Source organism: Oryctolagus cuniculus, chromosome X (genome assembly GCF_051225735.1).
Source record: "Oryctolagus cuniculus isolate XC-2025 breed Fujian yellow rabbit chromosome X, ASM5122573v1, whole genome shotgun sequence".
NCBI classification, from domain to species: Eukaryota; Metazoa; Chordata; class Mammalia; order Lagomorpha; family Leporidae; genus Oryctolagus; species Oryctolagus cuniculus.
Genome location: NC_142888.1, coordinates 88,289,184 through 88,315,091, shown reverse-complemented (window position 1 = coordinate 88,315,091; position 25,908 = coordinate 88,289,184). Strand labels below are relative to the sequence as shown.

The following is a 25,908-nucleotide window of genomic DNA, read 5'->3' as shown; positions in this document are numbered from 1 at the left end:
TATCATTCTTCACTATATATTTCTGTACTCTTGGATTATTTAATAACTAGGTATTGCCTTTGTATTTGAGCCATATTGAAAAAAATAATTTTGCTTCTTTTTTTAAAAGATTTATTTATTTGAAAGTCAGAATTAGAGAGGAGAGGCAGAGAGAGGTCTTCCATCCAGTCGTTCACTCCCCAATTGGCCGCAACGGTCGGAGCTGCACTGATCCAAAGCCAGGAGCCAGGAGCTTCTTCGGGATCTCCCACACAGGTGCAGGGGCCCAAGGACTTGGGCCGTCTTATACTGCTTTCCCAGGCCATAGCAGAGAGCTTGATCAGAAGTGGAGCAGCAGGGTATTGAACCAGTGCCCATAAGAGATGCCGGTGCTTCAGGCCAGGGTGTTAACCCGCTGCGCCACAGCACCAGCCTAATTTTGCTTCTATACTGTTCTCCAACAACAAACTTGGAGCTTACCCCTCTCTCTTTATAAATGCTGTACTACATACCATTTTGTAGGCGAGGTATCATTTATGCTTTTTCCTATATATTCATATACATACCTATCAAAATATGCTTTTCTTAGTTATTTAAACTATTTCTTTTTGAGCTTATAACAAGTATCCCCACCCTTAGTGAAAACAACAAAAAAACAAGGAAAAAAACAGTGAAAATAACATGGAGAAGGTTATGAGAGTTAAAAAACAATGACAAGCTAGATTCATTCTTCAGAGGCAACTGTTGTACCATTTTCGTATCTAATGGTTATTTTTATGTCATTACATGACATTATTATAACATTAGTATTGATGTAAAATTATTATATTACAGTATTACATGTGGACATTTTGCTAAACAAGTACCTTCTTGTCCATTCATGGCCCTCATTGTCTCTTTTCCCCTTCTCTCTTCTGTTCTCTTCTTTCCTTGTTAACCTATGGAAGGCTCAGAAGAAACCTGTATGGTAAATTTAACCCTAGAATACCTTGTAACTTGCGAAATTTTATCAAAATAGGAAGATGCTTGGGTGGATCACGTGAGTGGAGGGTATCTGGACTTCAAAATAATGGGAACAAGCAGAGAGGAGAAGGCATATAGTCAGGAAGTATAGGGCCAGTGAGGAAGTGGGGCTCTTCTCTGTGCCAGATTCTTATTTGGCACCTGAAAAGGCTGGGTTGTGGCTTAATTTTTAGTTAAGATTGAAAGTCTCACCCGGAGTCCCTGGGACTCTCAGTAGCATGATAAGACAGAAAAATGAAATGGATTTTCAGTCCAAAGGACTTAATTTCGAATCCCATATTCTTTGTAATCTTGGAACAACTTAACTTTTTTGGGTACCAGTGTCTTTTTCTGTACAGTGACCATAATATTTTAGTGAATATTACATTGAAGGAGTTAGATGATGCTGATGGCAACTAATAATCATTCTTTACTTTAAGCTCTCTGTGATTCTATATTTCATATTTATGAAGTGCCTTGTATAATAATAGTACCTACACAATAAAGGTACTATTTTTATCTCACAGATTATACAATCCTACAGCAGATATAAACGGGTTAAGGAACTTGCTCAAAGCCTACAGCTAGCAGATGGCCCTGCTGGGGCTCACATTAAGGAGTCTGACTGCAGGTTATATGGTTATACTGTGATAGTTATACTGTAACATACCTAGCATGCTGTGTGCACACAGGTAATACTAAGTAGGTATCTGTGTCTTTCTTCTCTGTACCAGATTCAGTGCTAGATTTTGTTTCCCAATCTAAACAAGCCTGAATAACCTTATATAAATTCATACAGCCCTTTCTATTTTTCCTGCATAGAAACAAGTCCTTAAATGCTTTGTGTTAAACTTTGAAATGCTATACAAAATATTCAGCACTATTGTTTAAGACATTAACAATACATTGGCTATGAGCTGTTCCATTTCCTAAAGGTGTGAGTTTGGGCCTATCACTCTTCCCTACAGTGTTCAAAGTCAAGAATGTAGGAAACTTAACATTACTAGACATTCATGTCTCCCATGTGCAATGTTCAGAGGAACATGTGCAAATTGAGCCACAGAACTGTATTTGTTCCTTCCAGAGTTCTCTAAAGCAGGCAGACAAGTTCAAGTAACAACCTTGTTACACATAAGAAAAATATCTGTATTTTTCCAAGAGAACATTATCACTGGACAAAGAGAAAATAACAAGCCAAAGAAACAATAGTAGGTCTCAGTGGGAGACTTTATTCTGAGGAATTTAGAAGAGACAGAGAAAGAAGATGTGAATTTGTACAAAGGGCTATTCTCAGTTATGTGAGAGATGTGTTATGTTTTAGCTATACTTTTTAAAAAAGATTTATTTATTTGAAAGAGTTAGAGAAGGAGAGGCAGAGAGAGAAGTCTTCATCCGCTGGTTCACTCCCCAGATGGCTGCAATGGCCAGAGCCTCACTGATCCAAAGCCGGGAGCTTCCTCCAGGTCTCTTAAGCAGGTGCAGGAGCCTAAGGACTTGGGCCATCCTCGACAGATTTCCCAGGCCATAGCAGCAGCCAGGACTCAAACTGGTGCCCATACGGATGTTGGCACTGCAGGCGGCAGCTTAACCTACTACGTCACAGCACCAGCCCCAGCTATACTTCTTAAAAATTTATTTATTTGAAAGAATTAGGAAGAGAGGGAGACCAACAGACACACACACACACACACACACACACACACAGATCTTCCATCTGCTGTTTCATTCCCCAAGTGTCAGTAATGGCCAGGGCTGAGCCAGGAGCCAGGAGCTTCTTCCAGACCTCCCATGTGGGTGGCAGGGGCCCAAGCACTTGGGCCATCTTCTGATGCTTTTCTTGGGCTATTAATAGGGAGCTGGATGGGAAGTGGAGCAGCCAGGACTAGAATTGATGCCCATATGGGATACCAGTGTCATAGGTGGTGGCTCTACCTGCCACATCACAATGGCAACCCCTTAGCTATATTTTTTAATAAAAAATATTTACTTTTTCTTCACTGTTAACATTCTAAGATAACCCTCCATCATCTCTAATCTGTACTACATAATAGTTTCCAAATTGATCTGCTTGCCTCTAGATCTTTTCCTTCCAGAGTAGCAAAGATTTAAGAACTAAGCAGATGAGTCTGCATGTGGTTTCTGAGAGATCAAGAAAGTGCAGAAAAACCACTTTTGTGTTTTAAGCTTCCCTTTTGCACTCTCTAGGCAGTGTCTTTTCATCATTATGTCGATGGCCATCATGCCTACATACTACCTTTAAAAGATGGTATCAGTTTTTTGAGAATGCTACTCTATTCCCTCTGCTTGTGCTTTTAGTCCATTCTTAGCACAGCAGCCAGAGTGATCTGTTTCAAAACAGTAAATCAGACCCTGTCACTTTGTTGTGTCAAACTTTTGCTTCCCACTGCACGTTGGATAAATGTAAATTCCTTTCCACTGCCTCAATGCCCTGCAGGTTCTAGCTGCAGCTCACTTCTACAAGTTTCTCTCCTGCTACTCTTCTCTGTTCTAGTTAAGTGGATCTCCTTCTGATTTCTGAATCAGGTTAACCTAAGCAAGCCCTTTCATATCTTATGCTCTCTTAGTAGAACATTTTCCTCCCCCTTTCCTACCCACTCTCTATAGCTCCAACCCAGTGACAATTCTTCAAATAAGATTTCTGTGACCATCACATACTGGATTGGGTCTCCAAGCAGCATAGTTTCCTCATGCTTAATATTACAATTAAACAATCTAATTGTTAATGTGTGTTTCTTTCCATAGAATGTTAGCATAATGGGAGCAAGGGTAATTTCTTGTTTCTCTTCCTTACAATACAGTATCCTTTATAACTGCTGAATACATTAGTTGAGTCTCAGTATTTGTTCACCTAATTAAATTAAGGGTTACCTGGGTTGTGACTGTTTCATTTGTGTGTGAGGTAGAGGTGTTTGTGACCCTTTGGTATAAACCTCTACTTAGCTTCAAAGATATTCATATAGTATATTTTTTCTTTTACCAATATCCAACCAGTTCTTTGCTAACCTCACAGTAATATGAAATATGAAGTTGAAAATATTTTAATTATAATTTCTTTTGAAAAATAATTCTGTATAAACAGATACCAAGTAGAAATATCTACCAAGAATCTAGCTCCTTTATTAAAAATTAGTTAAGGAGTACGGATTTTGTTAGGGAGTATAAAACTGTGTTCATGAAAAATCCTGCCAAGTTTGCTATCTGCAAAGTATGTCTTTAGGTTACAACTCAGTAAAAAAATAGTGTTTTAACTGCAGATGATATATCATTTCCTTCCAGTTTTTATTATATAGGTAATAGAATTAGCTATGCTCATTTGGACCAAGTCATTTTCTTACTGAACCTTTGTGCTGATTGTGATGTTTTTAGATACGTTTTGAGCTGTCATCTTGTCCATAGCAGTGGTGGTATGGGCAGTAGACAGTTGAATGTAATTTTGTGAAGGGAAGTTAAAAGTTATTTATTTACTCATTAATATTTACTCAAAAGGCAGAAAGCAAGATATGGAGGGAGGAAGAGAGACCTAGATATCTTCCATTGCTGATTCACTCCACAAATGCCCACAACAGACAGGGCTGGGGCAGGCCTAATGCAGGACCCTGGAACTCAGTCTGGGTATCCTCTTAAAATGGCAAGGATTCAAGTACTTGAACCATCATCTGCTGCCTCTGAAAGTGCATATTAGTAGGAAGCTGGAATCAGGAGAACCAGGACTTGAACCAGGCACTGTGGTATGGGATGAAGGCATCCCAAGCAGGTCTTAATCTGCCCATTAGCTTTCTTTTTTAAAATTTTTACAAAGATCTGTTTTCAGTTTACTTAATGATTCTATAGTTAACCCTGCACTAAGAAAAGGAGTTCAACAAATAGTTGAGCTTCCTCAATGGAAGAGACATGGGCTATAAAAAAAAAATCATCGAATCTCAAAATGTCTGTTTCACTCCAATATGTTACATTTCAGGTACTCTATTTGTTACCTCAGATCAGAGAAAACATATCTGTCTTTTTGGGACTGGCTCATTTCACTCAGTGTAATGGTTTCCATTTGTGCCTATCTTACTGCAAGACAGGATTTCAATTTTTTTTACAGCTGAATAGTATTCCATGGTATACATATCCCATAATTTCTTTATCCAGTTAACAACTGATGGACATCTGGGTTGATTCCATATCTTGGCTACTGTGAATTGTGCTGCAATGAACATGGAGGTACAGATAACTCTTTTCTTTAAGATTTATTTATTTTTACTTGAAAGGCAGAGTTACAAAGAGAGAGGGAGAGGGAAGGAGGGAGGGAGAGGGATGGAGGAGTCTTCCATCCGCTGGTTCACTCTCCAACTAGCTGCAATGGCTGGAGCTGTGCCAATCCGAAGCCAGGAACCAGGAACTTCTTCCAGGTCTCCCACTCAGGTGCAGGGGCCCAAGGACTTGGGCCATCTTCCACTGCTTTCCCAGGCTATAGCAGAGAGCTGGATCAGAAGTGGAGCAACTGGGTCTCGAACCGGTGCCCATATAGGATGCCAGCTCTTCAGGCCAAGGCATTAACCCCCTGTGCCACAGCAGGGCCCCCACACTTTCATATGCTGATGTCATTTCCCTTGGGTAAATTCCCAAGAGTGGGATAGCTGGGTCATTTGGTAGGTCTATATTCAGATTTCTGCAGTATCTCCATACTGTCTTCCATAGTGGCTGCACCAGTTTACATTCCCACCAAAAGTGGACCAGGGTGACTTTTCCCCCACATCCTCACCAGCATTTGTCATTTGTTGATTTGTTTATGATAGCCAGTCTAACTGGAGTGAGGTGAAATCTCACCATGGTTTTCATTTGGATTTCCCTGATAGCTAATGGTCCTGAGCATTTTCTTTAGGGTCTGTTGGCTGTTTGAATTTCCTCTGTTGAAAAATGCCTGTTCAAGTACATGCCTGTTCAAGTACTTTGCCTACTTTCTAAATAGATTATTTTGTTTTGTTGTTGTTTAATTTCTTTTTTTAAGAGGATTTATTTAATATTTGAATGGCAGAGTTATGGAGAAGCAGAGCAAACGAGAGAGATTTTCCATCTGTTGGTTCACTCCCCAAATGGCTGCAATGGCTGGAGCTGGGCCAATCCAAAGCCAAGAGCCAGGAGCTTCTTCCAGGTCTCCCATGTGGGTGCAGGGGCCCAAGGACTTGGGCCATTTTCTTCTGCTATCCCAGGCCATAGCAGAGAGCTGGATTGGAAGAGGAACAGCTGGGACTAGAACCGGGGCCCATTTGGGATGCCAGCGCTTCAGGCCAGGGCTTTAACCCACCGCACCACAGCACCGCTCCCTCTTTCCTCCCAAGTTAGCTTTTTACAAGAAGAATTCACATTTGTTGTAACATCAGATGATCATAATGTCAATAAAGACCACAAGCACCAGTTATTTTTACTTACTTATCCTTTACCACTTCCCATGAGTATAAAGATTTTAGTGATTCATGCTTTAAGGCTATCGAGGCCTATTGTTAAAAAGGAACTGTCCCCTCAAGTATCCCCATGTGTAAGTGAGAGAACATAAGGATGATATGGTAAATATTATGATTACCTGCTGCCTTTTCAAGATATCTTATAATATCTAAAACCTGAAAGATCTAAAAGGGGAGCTTGGTGATAGAGGTCTACATCAGAAATACTTGGAGTTGAATGAAATTATCATTTGCCCCAAATCTGCTATGTCCAAAGGGTCTAACTTTAAAAATCACACATTTGACACATAGTCTATAACTATGATTTTCGTGTGAGAAAATTTAAAAGGGGAGAAACTCCATCAGTGAACTTTATATAATTGTATTAAGTGATTGGATTGACCATTTACATTTTTATTTATTTTGAATCACCATGTAATACTTTATGGGGTATAGTATAATATTTAAACATACCTGTACAGAGATTACTGATGAAATGAGATAATTAGGCTTACTCTTTCATTTTTTAACTATTTAACTTTTTAACTATTTCCTTTTTTAATCAGATAATTAGGCTTACTTTTTCCTTAGGAGGCTACCAACTCCTTTGTTACAATTCTTTACCTCACTGTGAACTATATTCAACCCAGTGTGCTGTAGAACACTAGAACTTATTCTATCAGACTGTGTTTCACTACCTGTTAGACAATATCCCTCTATGCATCCTACCACTTTTTCAGCATCTACTAATCACTATTCTACATTCAGATAGATGTTTTTAAAGCTTTTCCACATTTGAAGGGAGCATGTGGTATTTGTCTTTCTGTGTCTCAATTATTTCACTTAGCATAATGTCCTTTAGTTCCATCCATTTTGTTGCATATGGCAGCATTTTATTCTTTTTTGGCTGAAAAATATTCCATTGTATATTCATACATATATCACATTTTCTTCATCAAGGAACTAATTTTTAATTTTATTGATATATATATATATATATATAATATGTATAATTTAGTGATTTAAAATGTATAACACTCACCATTTGATTTCCTGGCAACCATTAATCTTTTTTTCGATGGATTTATATAATGTGGACATTTTATGTAAGTGGAATCCTTCAATATGTGTTTTTTTTGTGACTAGATTCTTTCACTTAGAATGCTTCCAACATTCATCCACATTATGGAATGCATAACTACTTCATTTTATTGTCAGATTTCACTGTATAGATGCATATTTTTGAAATTTTATTAGAAATTATATTTTCAGATGCACTATACTAAGTCACATTTTTAAAGATCTTTGAAAAATTAATTTTTTAATTAAAATGTTTTCAATAAGATAAGATTTGTACATCTATATGGGGTACGGTATATGTCTAGCTGCTTTGGAAACAGTTTGGCAGTTCTTCAGAGGGTTAAATGTAGAATCACCATATGACCCATAAGTTTCATTTCCTAGGTATGTATCCAAGAGAAATTAAAACATATGCCCACACAAAAACATGTACATATTGTGCCTTCTTAGATATGACATCATATAACCATTTTAAATCCCCATCAGTAATGTATGACGGTTCTGATTTCTCTGTTCTCACCAGTGCCAGTTACAATGTGATTTTAATTGTAACCATCCTACTGAATGTGTATCTTGTGGTTTTGATTTTAATTTTCTTAGAATAATTGTGTTTCATGTACCTATTGGCCAATTGCAAATCCATTTGAATAAAGATCTATTCAAATACTTTGCCAAATTTTTCACTGGGCTATTTCTGTTTTTATTGCTGAGTTGTGAGAATTCTTCATATATGCTAGATACAAGTCCTATACCAGATATATGATTTGAAAGTATGTTTTCCATTCTGTGGGATTTCTTTTTATTCTTGTGGGTATTTTTTGTAATACAGGGTTTTCAATTCTGCTGGCATCTAGTTTGTATTTTGCTTCAATAGTTGGTGTCATTTCTAAGAGTTTAGCCTAAATCAAGATCTGAAGATTTGGGTGGGTATTTAGCTTGGTTGTTAAGATACCTGTGTCCCAGATCAGAGTTCCTGGATTTGGTTCCCAGTTCTATTTCCTGATTGCAATTTACTGCTAATGTAGACCTTGGGAGGACGCAGTGGTGATGCTCAAGTAATTGGGTTCCTGCCATCCGCATGGGAGTTCTGGGTTGCATTCTTGTCTCCCAGCCTCAGCTTCAGTCTAGACTTAGCCAATGTGTACATTTTGGGAGTGAATCAACTGATGGGAACTGTTTCCATGTGCCTGCCTCTCAAATAAAAAAAAAATTAAGCATGGAAATTTACACCTATGTTATCTATCAAGAATTTTAGAATTTTTGAAAAGATTTATTTTATTTGAGAGAGGGAGAGGGAGGAAGGGAGGTGTTCATCAGCTGGTGCACTCCCCAGACAGCTGCCATGAATGGGGCTCGGCCAGGCTGAAGCCAGGAGCTTTTGGTTTTCCATGTGGTTTCAGGAGTCAAGCACTTGGGTCATTTGCTGCTACTTTCCCATATGCATCAACAGGGAGCTGGATTGGAATTGGAACAGCCGAGACTTGAACCGGCATTGATATGGGTTGCTGGTGTCACAAGTAGCAGCTTAACCTGCTACACCACAGTTCCGGGCCAAGAGTTTTAGAATTGTAGTTCTTACATTTAGGTGTGTGATTCATTTGGTTACTTTGATCTTCTATCTTGCAAACTTGTACTTAACAGTTTTATTATCTTGACTGCCCTTAGTACTAGTTAAAGAACATTTTCTATATCAGTAACATTTTAGGGGCTGGCATTGTGGTGCAGCAGCTTATGCTGCCTGAGAAGCTGGCATCCCATTTGAGTTGCAGTTTGAGGTTCCCCTGCTTGGTTTTTGATCCAGCTCCCTGCTAATGCACCTGGTAAGGCAGCAGAAGATGATTCAAGTCCTTGGGTCCTAGTCGCCCACACTGGAAATCCCAATGGAGTTCTGAGAACCTATCTTCAAAGTAGGCCAACGGTTGCAGCCAATTGGGGAGTGATTCAGTGGATGGAAGATCGATTGATCCAACTTTCTCTGTAAATCTGATTTTCAAATAAATAAATAAATCTTTGAGAAAACAAATCTTAAAGCCTTCTGTCTCTTCCCATCAAAAAATAACATTTTAAACAGCTCTTTGTTAATGATTATGTAATATTCCAGTATATAGGTATGCCATAATTTAACAAATTTCCCATTAGAAATTTGGATTATTTCCAACTGTGGTATAAATATTGATGAGATGGACATATTAATGCATAAATCTTTAGTTATATTTTGGATTATTTTCTTAAGATATGTTAAGTCAAAGTGTGTGCATTCTTGTTTTGCTGTGATATAGAATAATGGTCTATCATACTTACAAGAATGCTTCAAAAAGTTTTGAAAGGTACAATTAAAAGATGATTTTATTTTGTTGTAAAATATTTTGAAAGTCATGCCTCTTATCCATAATCATTTTCCATGAACTTTTTGAAGGCTGTTTGTGTGCATAAATTTCAAAATGTTGGGAACAAATTAACTCATTTCCCTTTTCCACATTTTTTTTTTTAAATTTGAAAGAGCAAGAGATATGAACAGAGATTCTGTCTACTAGTTCATTTCCCAAATGCCTGCAATAGCCAGTACTGGGCCAGGCCAAAGGTAGGAGATGGAAACTCAGTCCAGGTCTCCTATATGGACAGCAGGGTTCCAAGTACTTGAGCCTTCACCTGCTGCCTCCCAGGGTATGCATTAGCAGGAAGGTAGAACTTGGTGCACAGATGGGCTCAAATACCAGTACTCCAGTGTGGGATGTGGGCCTTCCAACAGGTATGTGAGCTGCTAGGCCAAAGCCCACCTCTCTATGAAAATTTTGAAGTACCCTCATACTGTAAAATAGACTAACCATTGCTGTCTTTTTAATATATTGTATTTATTTTGTGCTGTTAGGAATAATGCTAGAATGAACATTGTACACGCGTCTTTGTATTTTCTGAGATAGATAATTGTTAAAGGTTATTATACAAGCATAATAGCTAATTTGGTCTCCAGAAAATGAATATCAATTTATATTCTCTGCCAATTTTGAGTTTGTTTTGCTGCAGGACTTCTAACACTAAATTACATTGTTATTATAAACATCATTGTTAACTTGTTAGATGCCACCAGTTTGATCAGCATAAGGGGGACCAAAACATTGTATATTAGTTTGGAGTAGGGGGCTATATTTTTTAAAGGCTTTAAGGAGCAATTACAGTGATCCTAGGGTATAGTTATATATTTTAGTAAAATTTCAGGTTATATTTAAAATATGTGGAAACACTAGTGAGCTAGAAGCATAATTTCCATGCTAACAATCATGATTATAATTATTATTAAAGAAATTGTCCCTTTATTGAATTAATCCCTAGAAGACTTAATTAAAATAAATGTTACCAGGAGTCAGTCTTTAACTTTCTCTCATTTGTTCATTTTTAAGGACAGTTATGTCTGGTAAGCTGGTTGCTACCTAAGACCCCAAAGAGATTTCAAAAAGGGGAAATTTAAAAGGGGGAGAATGTCAGCAATTATTTCTGCAGACAAAGTAGGTTAGGGGAACCCAGAAAGAGAGTACAGGCAGAAACATATTCTTGATTTATATGGCAGTAGACATGAGTTACAGGGCAGCAGGATAAATTTTATTCAATTCTATAAATGGTGGGGGGGAGGGCAGAGAGAGAAAGGGAGCTCACATACCCCTTTCTATTACCTGAGTGTAAGTTCAAAGTCTTTAGCTATTGTTCAGTGAAGGGAAATGACTAAGTCATTAATATTAATGAATCTTGATGGATAGGTAACAAACATTATAAAATATGGATGGTATTTTATGCCTCCAAATGAATGCTTCCTATAGTGAAATTTACTTACCTCAATGAACCTCAGTTTGGCCACATTTACACAAAGGTAATGAGGTTAAAATAATTCTTCAAACACTACAACCTCTCAGTAGGAGTATTGATAACGGAAGGTATGAGGGTTAATGAGATGAAAATCTTTGTTGGCATGGTAGAATACTAAAAAGGTGTTCTTTCAGCAACTACCAGTAAACTCCCATTGAAAATCCTTTTGAAGAAAGTCATAGAGAAAATACAAGTGCAATAATACTGGATATAGTCAAATGCCTCAGTTTCAAACAAATCCAAACAAAAATTTGACCTCTAGAAAGTTAAATTGGCGAACTTAACTTCCAGTGCTATAGACATCCTAGAATGAACTACCTGCAAAAACGTATACACTTCCTCCAACTTCCATTGCCCTTTCTCTACAGATAAACTTGCTAGCTGTTTACAGAGAATGTAAAAGCCACAAGATGACCACTACCCACCACAAGCTTTACAAACCTACCCACACTTTCATCTATTATTTCTGCTGCCTTTATATCTTTGATCCTTCATTGAAGATCTAAACGTGCCCTTGTATATGGTAAACCCTCCCACCTGAGCTCCAGCAACTTTTATTGATTTCTTTAATATCCTTATGCGATAGGGTAATTGTTTTCTTTTCCGCCATCCCTTCCCTTTGACTCTGGTTTCTTTCTCTCAGCATTTAAACCTGGTTCAAGTTTCTCTTCTTCACTAAAGAAAAATAAAACCCATAATTCAAGTCTAATCATGAGAAAATATCAGTTTATTCTCTGCCCTCATGCTGTTCACTTACCCTCTCTCACTTTCTATCACAGATATTCTCTGTGAGTGTTGTCTCTGCACACTGATCTACCTCCTTACTTTGATTTACTCATCTTTCAGTCTGCCCAGTCTGGTTCTAAGTCTGCTACTTCACTGATCTGTTTTGGCAGCTTCGTCTTGGCTGACAGCCTTTTCCTGGCTAAATAAAAAGGACACTTTTCAGTCTTTGACTCACTAGATTACCCAGTAGCATTTAACATAGTTGTCATTTTTGAAATATGCCGTTACTTTGGCTTCCCTCCTGATTTCCCTTGTAACTCACATTGCTTTTTTTTCCAGTCACTTTTTGTGGGCTATTCTGAATCTGCCTGCCTCCTAATATTGTTTTCAGGCCTCTTCACCACCTTTTTCTTTATAGATTTATTTTCTTTAAAAGGTAGAATGACAGAAGAGAAGCCAAAACACACAGAGAATAAAATCTTCCATGTGCTGATTTACTCCCAGGTGGCTGCAATGGTTGGGGCTGGGCCAGGGCCAGCCCAAACCCAGGAGGCTGGAACTCCATTCAGGTCTCCTTTGTGGGGGATAGGGGTCCAAGGAATTGGATCATATTTTTCCTGCAGGCATCTGGATCAGAGGCAGAGTAGCAAGGACTTGAAACAATGCTATGACAAGGGATTGCAGATGGCAGCTTAGCCCACTGTGCCACAACACAGGTCTCCTTGATCACCTTCTTATTCTGCCTCTAATTTTTGGTCATTTAGCTTATCCTGACATTAAATGCCATCTATGTGCTTACAACCACCAAGTATATATCCCTGATCTCTTTCCTTAACTCCTATGAGTTTCTCCAGTTTTCTACTTTGCATTCATGTTTAGATGTATTAGACATAACTCAGTCTGACCCCTGCTCATATACTCAGTGTTAACTCTCTGTATTTCTTCTAACACTTTGTGATTCTGCTATATTGAAATCATTTTATTTCAATGAATGTGTCATCCTTTGCCTTTGCACTATTGCCTCCTTTTTTAAAAACATTTATTTAATAAATATAAATTTCCAAAGTACTGCTTTTGGATTACAGTGGCTCCCCCCCCACATAACTTCCCTCCCACCCTTGCATCTCCTGTTCCCTCTCCCATTCCATTCGCATCAAGATTCATTTTCAATTATCTCTCTATACAGAAGATCAATTTAGTATATATTAAGTAAAGATTTCAACAGGTTGCACCCACACAGACACACAAAGTATAAAGTACTGTTTGAGTACTAGTTATAGCATTAATTCACATTGTACAACACATTAAGAACAGAGATCCTACATGAGGAGTAAGTGCACAGTGACTCCTGTTGTTGACTTAACAATTTGACACTCTTGTTTATGGCGTCAGTAATCACCCTAGGCTCTTGTCATGAGCTGCCTAGGCTATGGAAGCCTTTTGAGTTCGCCAACTCCGATCTTGTTTAGACAAGGTCATGGTCAAAGTGGAAGTTCTCTCCTCCCTTCAGAGAAAGGTACCTCCTTCTTTGATGGCCTATTCTTTCCACTGGGATCTCACTCGCAGAGATCTTTCATTTAGGGTTACTTAGGGCATTTTTTTGCCAGAGTGTCTTGGTTTCCATGCCTAAAATACTCTCATGGGCTCTTCAGCCAGATCCGAATGCCTTAAGGGCTGATTCTGAGGCCAGAGTGCTGTTTAGGACATCTGCCATTCTACGAGTCTGCTGTGTATCCCACTTCCCATGTTGGATCATTCTCTCCCTTTTTGATTCTATCAGTTAGTATTAGCAGACACTAGTCTTGTTTGTGTGATCCCTTTGACTCTTAGACCTATCAGTGTGATCAATTGTGAACTGAAGTTGATCACTTGGACTAGTGAGATGGCATTGGTACATGCCACCTTGATGGGATTGTATTGGGATCCCCTGGCATGATTCTAACTCCACCATTTGGGGCAAGTCCGATTGAGCATGTCCCAAATTGTATATCTCCTCCCTCTTTTATTCCCACTCTTTTTTTTAAAACTTTTATTTAATGAATATAAATTTCCAAAGTACGGCTTATGGATTACAATGGCTGCCCCCCCAAAACGTCCCTCCCACCCGCAACCCTCCCCTTTCTCACTCCCTCTCCCCTTCCATTCACATGAGCATTCATTTTCGATTCTCTTTATATACAGATCAGTTTAGCATATATTAAGTAAAGATTTCAACAGTTTGCTCCCACACAGAAACATAAAGTGAAAAATAATAGATGATTTTTTAAATGATGATGAAATCAGATCAGACCTATTGTCATGTTTAATCCCAGTGAGAGTCAAGTTGGGAATTGATAATTTCTTCTTTTTTTTTTTTTACAGAAGATCAGTTTAGTATACATTAAGTAAAGATTTCAACAGTTTGCACCCCCATAGAAACACAAAGTGAAATATACTGTTTGAGTACTCGTTATAGCATTAAGTCTCAATGTACAGCACATTAAGGACAGAGATCCTACATGAGGAGTAAGTGCACAGTGACTCCTGTTGTTGACTTTACAAATTGACACTCCTGTTCATGGCATCAGTAATCTCCGGATGCACCAGTCATGAGTTTCCAAGGCTATGGAAGCCCCTTGAGTTCTCCAACTCTTGTCTTGTTTAGACAAGGTCATAGTCAAAGTGGAGGTTCTCTCCTCCCTTCAGAGAAAGGTACCTCCTTCTTTGAAGAGCTGTTCTTTCCACTGGAGTCTCACTCACAGAGATCTTTCATTTAGGTTTGGTTTGTGGTTTTTTTTTTTTTTCCCAGAGTGTCTTGGCTTTCTATGCCTGAAATACTCTCATGGGCTTTTCAGCCAGATCCGAATGCCTTTAGGGCTGATTCTGAGGCCAGAGTGCTGTTTAGGACATCCGCCATTCTATGAGTCTGCTGAGTATCTCGCTTCCCATGTTGGATCACTCTCCCCTTTATTTATTCTATCAGTTAGTATTAGCAGGCACTAGACTTGTTTATGTGCTCCCTTTGACTCTTAGTCCTTTCATTATGATCAATTGTGAACTGAAATTGATCACTTGGACTAGTGAGATGGCATTGGTACATGCCACCTTGACGGGATTAAATTGGAGTCCCCTGGTATGTTTCTAACTCTACCATTTGGGGCAAGTCAGCTTGAGCATGTCCCAAATTATATATCTCTTCCCTCTCTTATTCCCACTCTTATGTTTAACAGGGATCACATTTCAGTTAAATTTCAACACTTAAGAATAACTGTGTATTAATTACAGAATTAAACCAGTCATATTAAGTAGAACAGACAAAAAAAACTACTAAGAGGGATAAGATATTAAGTTGTTCATTAACAGTAAGGGCTATGCTGATCAAGTCACCATTTCTCATAGTGTCCATTTCACTTTAACAGGTTTCCTTTTTGGTGTTCAGTCAGTTGTCACTCTTAAATTTAACAGGGATCACTTTTCAGTTAAACACCTAAGAATAATTGTGTGTTAATTACAGAGTTCAACCAATAGTATTAAGTAGAACAAAAAAAAATACTAAAAGGGATGAAGTATTAAGTTGTTCATCGACAGTCAGGGCAAGGGCTGATCAAGTCACTGTTTCTCATAGTGTCCGTTTCACTTCAACAGGTTTCCTTTTAGGTGCTCAGTTGTCACCGATCAGGGAGAACATATGATATTTGTCCCTTTGGGACTGGCTTGTTTCACTCAGCATGATGTTTTCCACATTACTCCATTTTGTTGCAAATGACCGGATTTCATTGGTTTTTACTGCTGTATAGTATATTGCCTCTTTCTTAAACAATTTTTCCTATTATGTTCTAGGTATCACTTTAGAAATCACTTTCTCCAGAAAGCCTCCTCTTTCTCATTAACATGAATTTGGTTTATCCCATTTTTGCTGTGAAAACACTTCGTGTTTCTCTTCTCATTACATTTAAAATATTTATTGTTCTCATTACATTTACAACATTTTATTGTTATTGGCTGTTTAACTGTTTTCTTTTGTACTAGCTATAATCACATAGAAGGTAGATATCATAGTTAACCTTTTTCCCATTTATATCTTCATTGTAGCCACACAGTAAATTTATTAAGTTTGTAATTAATGGACCTTAAGAGAAAAGCCAAATAGACCTGTTTTTTTTGAGAACTATTAGACTGTTATATCAATATGAAAGCTTGATGTAACAAATGAATAATATCTCATGACAACATGTGCAAATAAAGACTAGATAGATGAATTCTAGTATAGTTAAATAATTTACATCTATTTGGTCAACTGGATTAATGGTAACATAGAGAGAGATCTATAATGGTAGGCTGCAGGTCTTTGTTCTATACCCTATTTTATTTAGAATTTTTTTACTTGATTGAAAAGAGAAAGAAAGCTTATAAAATGTTCATATGACACAGAGCTAGATGGGAGAGATAATAAAATGAATATAAGCCTTATGATTTGATGTGAATGTGATGATTTAGAACAACAGACTAAAACTAACAATGAAATTTCAAAGGGATTGACATGAAACTGTAGGTTTAATGTAAAAAATGATAATTCATTCAACATTCAAGAAGAGTGCATTGCATACCTGTGTTCTAGTCACCAGTGAGGATGAAAACAAAACAGTTTCTTCCCTTGAAATACTTAGAGATTGATTATTATACTGAATCTAGATAATGGCAATACTATTGGTGGTCTCATTGCATTTTGAAATCTCTATAGAGAATGTTGTAGGTCATTCTAGATGTTGTATTAATTTTAGTGTACCCAGAAAGTATAATAGTCACCTCAGTGTAAAATTTAAACAATCAGTTGTAACAGGATAGTTTAGATGATGTTATTGTAACAATCCCCAGCCCTTGATGGTTTGTAACAGCAAATATTGTTTCTCATTAATGTAGCATGTTGACTAGAAATTCGGCCCTGTAAATCTTCATTATGAAACTCAGGGTGATGGTACAACGATCATCTTAAACAATATTTACCATTGTGGCAAAAGGAGATAGCTGTGGAATCCATTGCATTGACAAGTAAATGTTCTGGCCTGGAAATGATAAATAAGTGTGAACAATGACGTTTGCTCATAAGTAATTGGCTAGAACAATCACATGGTTTCACCAATGCAATGGGACCAGGAAGTACAATCCTATCATGTACCTGGAGGCAAAGAGTTATAAATATTTGGAGAACATAATTAATTCTCACCACCACAATATAGAGTAAAAAGTCAAATTTATATTCAATCTTGAACTTAATCAACTCCCAAGTATTTACAGTATTTAAAGTTTCAATTTTTTTCTATAAATTTCCATACATACATACACACATGCATATATAACTGTTTCCATTGTATGTGGGGTCATATTTGCTTTTCATTATCTTTTTTTTAAACTTTTATTTAATGAATATAAATTTCCAAAGTACAGCTTATGGATTACAATGGCTTCCCCCCCATAACGTCTCTCCCACCCGCAACCCTCCCCTTTCCCACTCCCTCTTCCCTTCCATTCACATCAAGATTCATTTTCGTTTCTCTTTATATACAGAAGATCAGTTTAGCATACATTAAGTAAAGATTTCAACAGTTTGCTCCCACACAGAAACATAAAGTGAAAAATACTGTTTGAGTACTAGTTATAGCATTAAATCTCAATGTACAGCACACTAAGGCCAAAGATCCTACATGAGGAGTAAGTGCACAGTGACTCCTGTTGTTGACTTAACAAATTGACACTCTTGTTTATGGCATCAGTAATCACCCTAGGCTCTTGTCATGAGCTGCCAAGGCTATGGAAGCCCCCTGAGTTCACTGACTCTGATCATTTTTAGACAAGGCCATGGTCAAAGTGGAAGTTCTCTCCTCCCTTCAGAGAAAGGTACCTCCTTCTTTGAAGACCTGTTCTTTCCACTGGGATCTCACTCACGGAGATCTTTCATTTAGGTTTTTTTTTTTTCCCCAGAGTGTCTTGGTTTTCCATGCCTGAAATACTCTCATGGACTTTTCAGCCAGATCGGTATGCCTTAAGGGCTGATTCTGAGGCCAGAGTGCTGTTTAGGACATCTGCCATTCTATGGGTCTGCTCTGTATCTCACTTCCCAGGTTGGATCGTTCTCTCCCTTTTTTAATTCTATCAGCTAGTATTTGCAGACACTATTCTTGTTTATGTGATCCCTTTGGTTCTTAGTCCTATCATTATGATCAATTGTGAACAGAAATTGATCACTGGGACTAGTGAGATGGCATTGGTACATGTCACCTTGATGGGATTGAATTGGTATCCCCTGGTATCTTTCTAACTCTACCGTTTGAAGTAAGTCAGCTTGTATTATCTTATAGATAAAGTTTCTGCTCTTTACCTCAGTCTCCTTAATGGCTATATAGTATTCTACAGTATTGATGTACCATACTCCCCCCATGAAAAGGTGTTGAGTTCCTGAATTTTCACTATAACAGTGTGTGTACAGTATTGATCATCCTTAATGCATATTTCTATGTATATGCCTTTGGATTTCTGTAGTATAGATTTCTATGAAAGGGACTTATTATGAATTTGAGTTTTGCCAAGTGTTGCTAAATTACCTTCCAAAGTGCTGTGCCAATTTGTAATGTCATAAATAGTGTGTGTGGTGGCAAAAAAGGGCCTACATGAAAGTTCTCTGTGAGTGAGATCGCAATGGAAAGATGGGGTCGTCAAATAAGGAGGTACCTTTCTCTGAAGGGAGGAGAGAACTTCGAATTTGCTTATGGCCCTATCTAAATAATGACAGTTTGTGGACTCAAAAGGCTTCCATAGCCTTGGCAGCTCATGATAAGAGCCTCTGGTGATCACTGACATCATACATACGTGTGTCAGTTAACAACAGGAGTCACTTTGCACTTGCTCCCTATGTTGGACTTCTGTCCTTAATGAGTTGTACTATGAGAATTAACAGTAAAACTTGTCTTCAAGCAGTACTTTATACTTTGTGTGTCTGTGTGGGTGCAACCTGTTGAAATCTTTACTTAGTATATACTAAATAGATCTTCTGTGTATAAAGATAATTAAAAATGAGTGGAGGATGGCCCAGGTGCTTGGGCCCTGCACCCCATGGGAGACCAGGAGAAGCTCCTGGCTCCTGCCATCGGATCAGCGCGGTGCGCCAGCCACAGCGCACTGGCCGCGGCGGCCATTGGAGGGTGAACCAATGGCAAAAGGAAGACCTTTCTCTCTGTATCTCTCTCTCACTGTCCACTCTGCCTGTCAAAAAAAAAAAAAAAAAAAAAGAATGGGATGGGAGAGAGAGTAGGAGGTGGGATGGGAGGGGGGGTGGGAAGGGGGTATGGGGGGAAGAACTGCTATATTCCAAAAGCTTTACTTATAAAATTTATGTTAAATAAAAGCTTTCAAAAAACAAAAAAAATAGTGTATGAAAATGTATATTACATTTTGAGAACGTTGACATACTTTTTTTAAGGAATGATTTGGATGAGGATGGATTTAGCTAACATGCCAAAATGAGTAATGATTAGGGTTTTTTTTTTTTTTTTTGTCTAAACAGTTTATATAACCTTATACCTACTACATTTAGATTTGCTGACTGGAACAATCCTGAAAAAGACTAACCTCTTTTGTATACAATAGTTTGGGTTATATCTTAATGGTTAGAACTCATACTTTGGATATACCTAGCTGCAAGAGAGATTGTAAAATTGAATCTCTAGTTGGGAGGATTATGTACTGAACACAAAGCTGGAGATTTCAGTGACTATGGAAAAAATAAAGAAATCCTATAGTTGTGTATACCATTGTTTCCTCATGTTTGCTTCACTTTTTGCTCTCTGTCCCTTCTGCTATCTCTCAGCAGTTCCTTTTTCATTACCATTCCGTTTCCTCCTTTCTCATTATGTTAACTATTTGTATCTACATTTCTGTGTTTTTCTGTCTCTCTGCTTCTCCATATGTTTTCTCTGTCTCTCTGTTTCTCCTCTATGGATGTATTTTTTCCTCTCCATCTGTGTCCTACCCATCTGTCTCTGTCTTTAGCTATCTCTCTGTTTTCCCATTCTTTTATCTCTGATTTTTTGGTTTGTGCCTACATGTATCTTTCTTTGTACTTCCATTTCTACCTATTAGATCTTTTTTTTTTTTTTTTTTTTGACAGGCAGAGTGGACAGTGAGAGAGAGAGAGAGAAAGGTCTTCCTTTGCAGTTGGTTCACTCCTCAGTGGCCGCCGTGGCCAGCGCACTGTGGCCGGCGCACTGCGCTGATCCAAAGCCAGGAGCCAGGTGCTTCTCCTGGTCTCCCATGGGGTGCAGGGCCCATGCACTTTGGCCATCCTCCACTGCACTCCCGGGCCACAGCAGAGAGCTGGCCTGGAAGAGGGGCAACCAGGACAGAATCCGGTGCCCTGACTGGGACTAGAACCTGGGGTGCCGGCACCTCAGGCAGAGGATTAGCCTATTGAGCTGCGGCGCCGGCCTACCTATTAGATCTAACACCAGGGTAACTGCCACTTTGTGCAGTGGTTTTCAAGTGATGGGAAGTACTTAAGGACAAGCTGTGTATAGGGAAAGTTTAAAAAAAAAAAACTTTTTGGTTCTTTGCAAGTTGGAATGGATAACTATTGAGGTCTTTTGCAAATTTAAGTTTGAGATCCAGTTTTCCAATCTTAGGAGAATCTCATTAACATTATTGCTTTTTGTATTCTAATTTAAGATCTTCTAGGACCTTAGGACTATCTTTATGTAAATACCGTACCAGATATCATTGTAGATGACTGTAAAATTCAGATGTAAGAGATTGAGATAAATGTGTATTATCTTACAGAACTGCCTCTGTATGTGTGTACATATTTGTGTGTATCTGTGCATGAGATGTGTGTGTATTCCTTTACTTATAATGGGGCTGTGTCCTGATTAACCCATTAACCCATCATCAATTGAAAATATTGTAATTTACAATGCATTCAATGCATCCAATCTACCATACACTATAGTTCAGCTACACAATATATGGTAAAGTATGTGTTGTGTCCCCATGATTGTGGGGCTGATTGGAACTGTGATTTACTGTCATTACCCAGAATCATGAGAGAGGGTCATACTTCATATTTCTAGCCCAGGAAAAGACAAAAATTAAAAATTTTCAGGATAGTTTCTACTGAATGAATATTTATTTGACACCATCATGAAGTCAAATAATCATAAGCCAAACATTATAAGTCAGAGATCATCTTTATATATAAAATGACTGGAAAAATTGTAAAGATGACAACATTTTCTTTTGCAACAACAACGTAATAAGAAATATTAGCAGCTAGCTAATATATTTAGTTGAATATTAAATGTGCTCAACTATATCCATAACTTGTTTTGTTTTATAGAGACAAAAGGAGTTTGCTGTTTAGATACTTTACAAAATTAGCATGAACCAGAAATCTGGCATACCTGGTACTTTAAAAGAGGAAGAGAGTAAAGTGGAGAAAGTAATTTGCAAACCATACTTGAAAGTCATTCAAGCATAACATCATCATTACAATTATCTGTCAAAAGATTTAGTTCAATTACATTTTTAAAAACTCTCTTCAAGATGGCACTACTTATAGCAGGATTTGGTACTCTAAGGAGAGGAATACTAATGCCTTCATTAGCTATTGTCCTAGCATTTTCATTCTTTAAAATTCCTTGTGTGGCCTATGGGGATTTTTACATATTAACCCTAGGGAGTCAGTAAACACAAAGCTCTCGGGAATATGAACTTCAGGAGTGAAAACCATTGAATATTTATAGTCATGGTAGGGGAGAAAGATTGATTTTTTTTGGGGGGGGGAGGGAGTAATATTGAAATAATTGAATAGCAGCATAATTTCCACCTTAGTAGGTATTATACATGCTCCTGTTCACTTTCTTCACACAACAGTAAGTTGGTTGTAAAATCACCAAGGGGAAAAAGTTAAAATGTAATAAACTTAAATTTCAGTGCAACATTTCTAGGGGATAACTTGAGCTGCTTCTGACACTTTTAGTATTTAAACAGATGTGTAGAACCGTATGTTGGGAGCCTAGTGGTCACAGTGTTGAGACATTCCTTGATCAATGATGATATTTCAGGCCTACTGCTGTTGCAGATGAGTGCTGCTAGGAGATTGATTGTGCTGTCTTTCTTTTTGGCTATTTGAATTGGCAGTTTGGCATACTTTTCCTTTCAATGGGAAATTTGAATTACCTACTGAATGTGCTACAAAATACTTTTCCCACGTACATTCCCTTACCATTTAACATATATAGGCTCTTCTTCACTGTCTTCCCCTTGACTAAGCAGTCTAGTTTGTGTGCATCCTCCATAGTTAGGTTATAGCTCCTTGAAGGCAAGGAGCCAGCCACATTTTATAATCTTAGACTTGCTCTGTGATTCCCACAGCATTTGAATCCTTTGGCAAAAAGAATTTAGCAGTGGCTAAGATTGGACTGTGTGGTCACACAGATCTAAAGTCAAATCTTTTTGTCCCCACAGCTTTCTAATATTGTGACCTTGGGTGAGTCACAAGTGTCAGTTTCCTGAAAGGTAAAAAGGGAATAACAATACTTCACAAGATTATTGAAGCTGAAATGCCATGTAACATTTTAGCACAGTGTCTGGCATGCATAAAATGCTCAATAAATTATATTTTTATCATAAACATAATAGTTACCTCCTATGGTTTTTTTCAGTCAGAGAAATCTGGCTGAAAAACATAGGGTTTTTTTTAAAGATTTATTTACTTTATTTGAAAAGCAGAAATGGAGACAGACAGACATGCCTTCTGTCTGCTGGTTCACTCCCCAGAAGGCTGCAACAGCTGGAACTGAGCTGATCTGAAGCCAGGAGCCAAGAGTATCTTCTGGGTCTCCCATGTGGGTGCAGGGGCCCAAGGACTTGGGCCATCATCCACTGCTTTCCCAGGCCATAGCAGAGAGCTGGGTCAGAAGTAGAGCATCTGGAAATCAAACCATTGCCTATGTGGGATGCTGGTGCTGGAAGCAGCACTTTAACCTGCTGCACCACAGTGCTGGCCCCAGGAAGACTTTTGCAGATGACTTTAAGGTAGAAGAGGGTACCAACAGTGTTTGTGATAGCAGGTGATTAGATACAGATCATATCTGGATAATCACATGTTAAAGATGTTCTGGTTCAAATAAATGAGTAACTTGGAAAAAATAGCATTGAAAGCTTCTGTTCATTTGTATTACTTGAAAATTTGATGTTACCTTCATAGGTCTTGCTCTTAAAAATATGTACTAGTCGCCAATTACGTGTCGGGCTCTATGCTAGGTGCTGAGGATACAACAGCTAATGACTAGTTACCCTTATGGAGCTTACATTCTAAAGGACAAGAAGTAGACAAAAGACCTAAACTAATATATGTCCTTAAGTGTCTCAATTCATTGGCATATCAATGTAAAGTGACATTATTTTTCCCTCTAACTGCTATTTACTGTGTTATGTTACACTGACTTTTTTTTTAAATTGAATACAGGGACTGTGGTAAACATTTCAGTCTGATTCTATAACTTTTCAGCTACTTTAATAGTCTCATTTTGGCTTTAATGCCTTTGTTTTAGCCGGAGTTCATATGATTCAAATGCTATCTTTTTCTTCAGATGAGATCTCTGAATATAGTGGCTAGTAGTTTGAGGGGTGCTTGGTAGATTTTTCTTCTTTTTCTTTTAAAAAACATATCTTCCATCCTCTTTTCCTGTGCATTCTTTGGTGATACATTGGGAGGGGAGTAGCTAGGGAATCAGGAGAGGGAAAGACAGGTGTTTGTGACTGTGTGTATTTATTTAATTGGCCATAATTGCTCTTCTAGTTGCTTATGGGATCTGTGTAAGCAAATATTCTAACAGCCTTTTGATGCAAACTTTTGCCACACATATCATCTGGGTATTAGAAGACCCTTAAAAATTTTATTACATCTTCTGTTAGGTTTTTAGCTAATTCCATCATATGACTTTACTTTCACATGCTTTCATATTGACTCATGTTATAAAACCTCTGGCGGTATCATCTATTTAAGCCCAACTTGGACCTTTGGAATATGTCAAATCCATCTTTTATAGCTCTTGGGACCCAGAAAGTTGGGATGTGTTGGGAGTTGGTGATTATTAGCCCTGTCTCCTTTGTTATCTGAAAAATTCCAACTTATCATCTCTCCCTAGGTTTACTTACCCATGCGCTAGTGGTATAGAGGATGTCCAGCATGACTCATGGAATATACATGGTCATATTGGAAAGGAAAACTCTATATGTTTTTTGACAGGCAGAGTGGACAGTGAGAGAGAGAGACAGAGAGAAAGGTCTTCCTTTGCCGTTGGTTCACCCTCCAATGGCTGCCGTGGCCGGCACGCTGCAGCCAGCACACCACGCTGATCTGAAGCCAGGAGCCAGGTACTTATCCTGGTCTCCCATGGGGTGCAGGGCCCAAGGACTTGGGCCATCCTCCACTGCACTCCCTGGCCACAGCAGAGAGCTGGCCTTGAAGAGGGGCAACCGGGACAGAATCCGGCGCCCCGACTGGGACTAGAACCCGGTGTGCCGGCTCCGCAAAGCAGAGGATTAGCCTAGTGAGCCGCGGCGCCGGCCAGAAAACTCTGTTTTATTTATCAAAAGTGATATCCTTTTTCTACTTTATTTATGGGTATGGGTGGTGTGTAAAAGAGCTAGCTGTTTTGGTTCACTGAGCTGGTAGCCTCAGATGCCCAACGGAAAGTTTTCTGAGTTTAAGATATCGAGTGGATATTTGCGGTCAGTTCTGGGAAAAGAGGAACTTCATATCAACCTGTTACTGCTGTGTTCTGGATAAGGTTCTGTACCTTTAGGTATAAATCAGTCACTCAACAAAAAAAATCTTCATAGAGAATTCTGGATTTTTAAATGTTTTCTGGAGGCTGTTCTGGCTTCCTCTTGAGGTTTTCTCCCATTCATTATTTCAGGAATTGTTATTGTTTCAGCCTCATAGTCCCCATGGCCAATTTTATATCTTGGGTTTATGATGAGTCCAGTGTACCTCTGTAGTGCTTGTATTCTTTTTTTTTTTAAGATTGAGTTATTTACTTGAAAGACAGAGAGAAAAAAATATTCCATCACTGTTTCATTCCTTAAATAGCTGCAATGGCCAGGACTAAACCAGGACAGAGACAAGAGTGATGAACTCCATCAGGGTCTCCCATGTGGGCATCAGGGGCCCAAGGATGTGGGCTGCCCTCTGCTTCCTTCCCGGGTGAATTAATAGGGAGCTGGATCAGAAGAGGAGTAGACAAGACTGGAACTGGGACTCTAATATTGGATACTGGCATCCCAAGAAGAGATTTAATCTGCTGTGCCATACCAGGTTCTGTGTTTTGATTCTTAATAGATCCTAGATGAGCCACTGTATAGGAAACCATTTACTACAAGGTCTTTTTTTTTAATGTTTATTTATTTGAAAGAGTTAGAGAGAGGTAGAGCGAGAGCAAGAGAGAGAGAGGTCTTCCCTTCCACTGGTCATTTCCCAAATGGCTGCAACGGCCAGAGCTGAGCTGATCTGAAGCCAGGAGCCACGGTCTCCCACGTGGGCCATCTTCTACTGCTTTCCCAAGCCATAGTAGAGAGCTGGATCGGAAGAGGAGCAGCCAGAACTTGATATGCTCATTTGGGATGCTGGTGCTACAAGCTGGGGCTTTAACCCACTGCGCCTCAGCAAAGGTCCCTACTGCAAAGTCTTAATGGTTTCTTTTTTTACCCAAATGATTTGTTAGTTGTGCTTTAGAGTACCTTTTTGTTAAGTGGTGGTGAGACTTAACAATATCCCAAATTATGT

At 38.5% G+C, this 25,908-nt stretch overlaps 1 protein-coding gene across 3 annotated transcripts in view; it reads left to right on the top strand.

Annotated features, from left to right (window-relative positions):
• The window catches only part of IL1RAPL2 (interleukin 1 receptor accessory protein like 2), a 1,320,043-nt gene that overhangs the window by 70,512 nt on the left and 1,223,623 nt on the right, over positions 1-25,908 (top strand). The gene's annotated exons all lie outside the window — the stretch shown is intronic.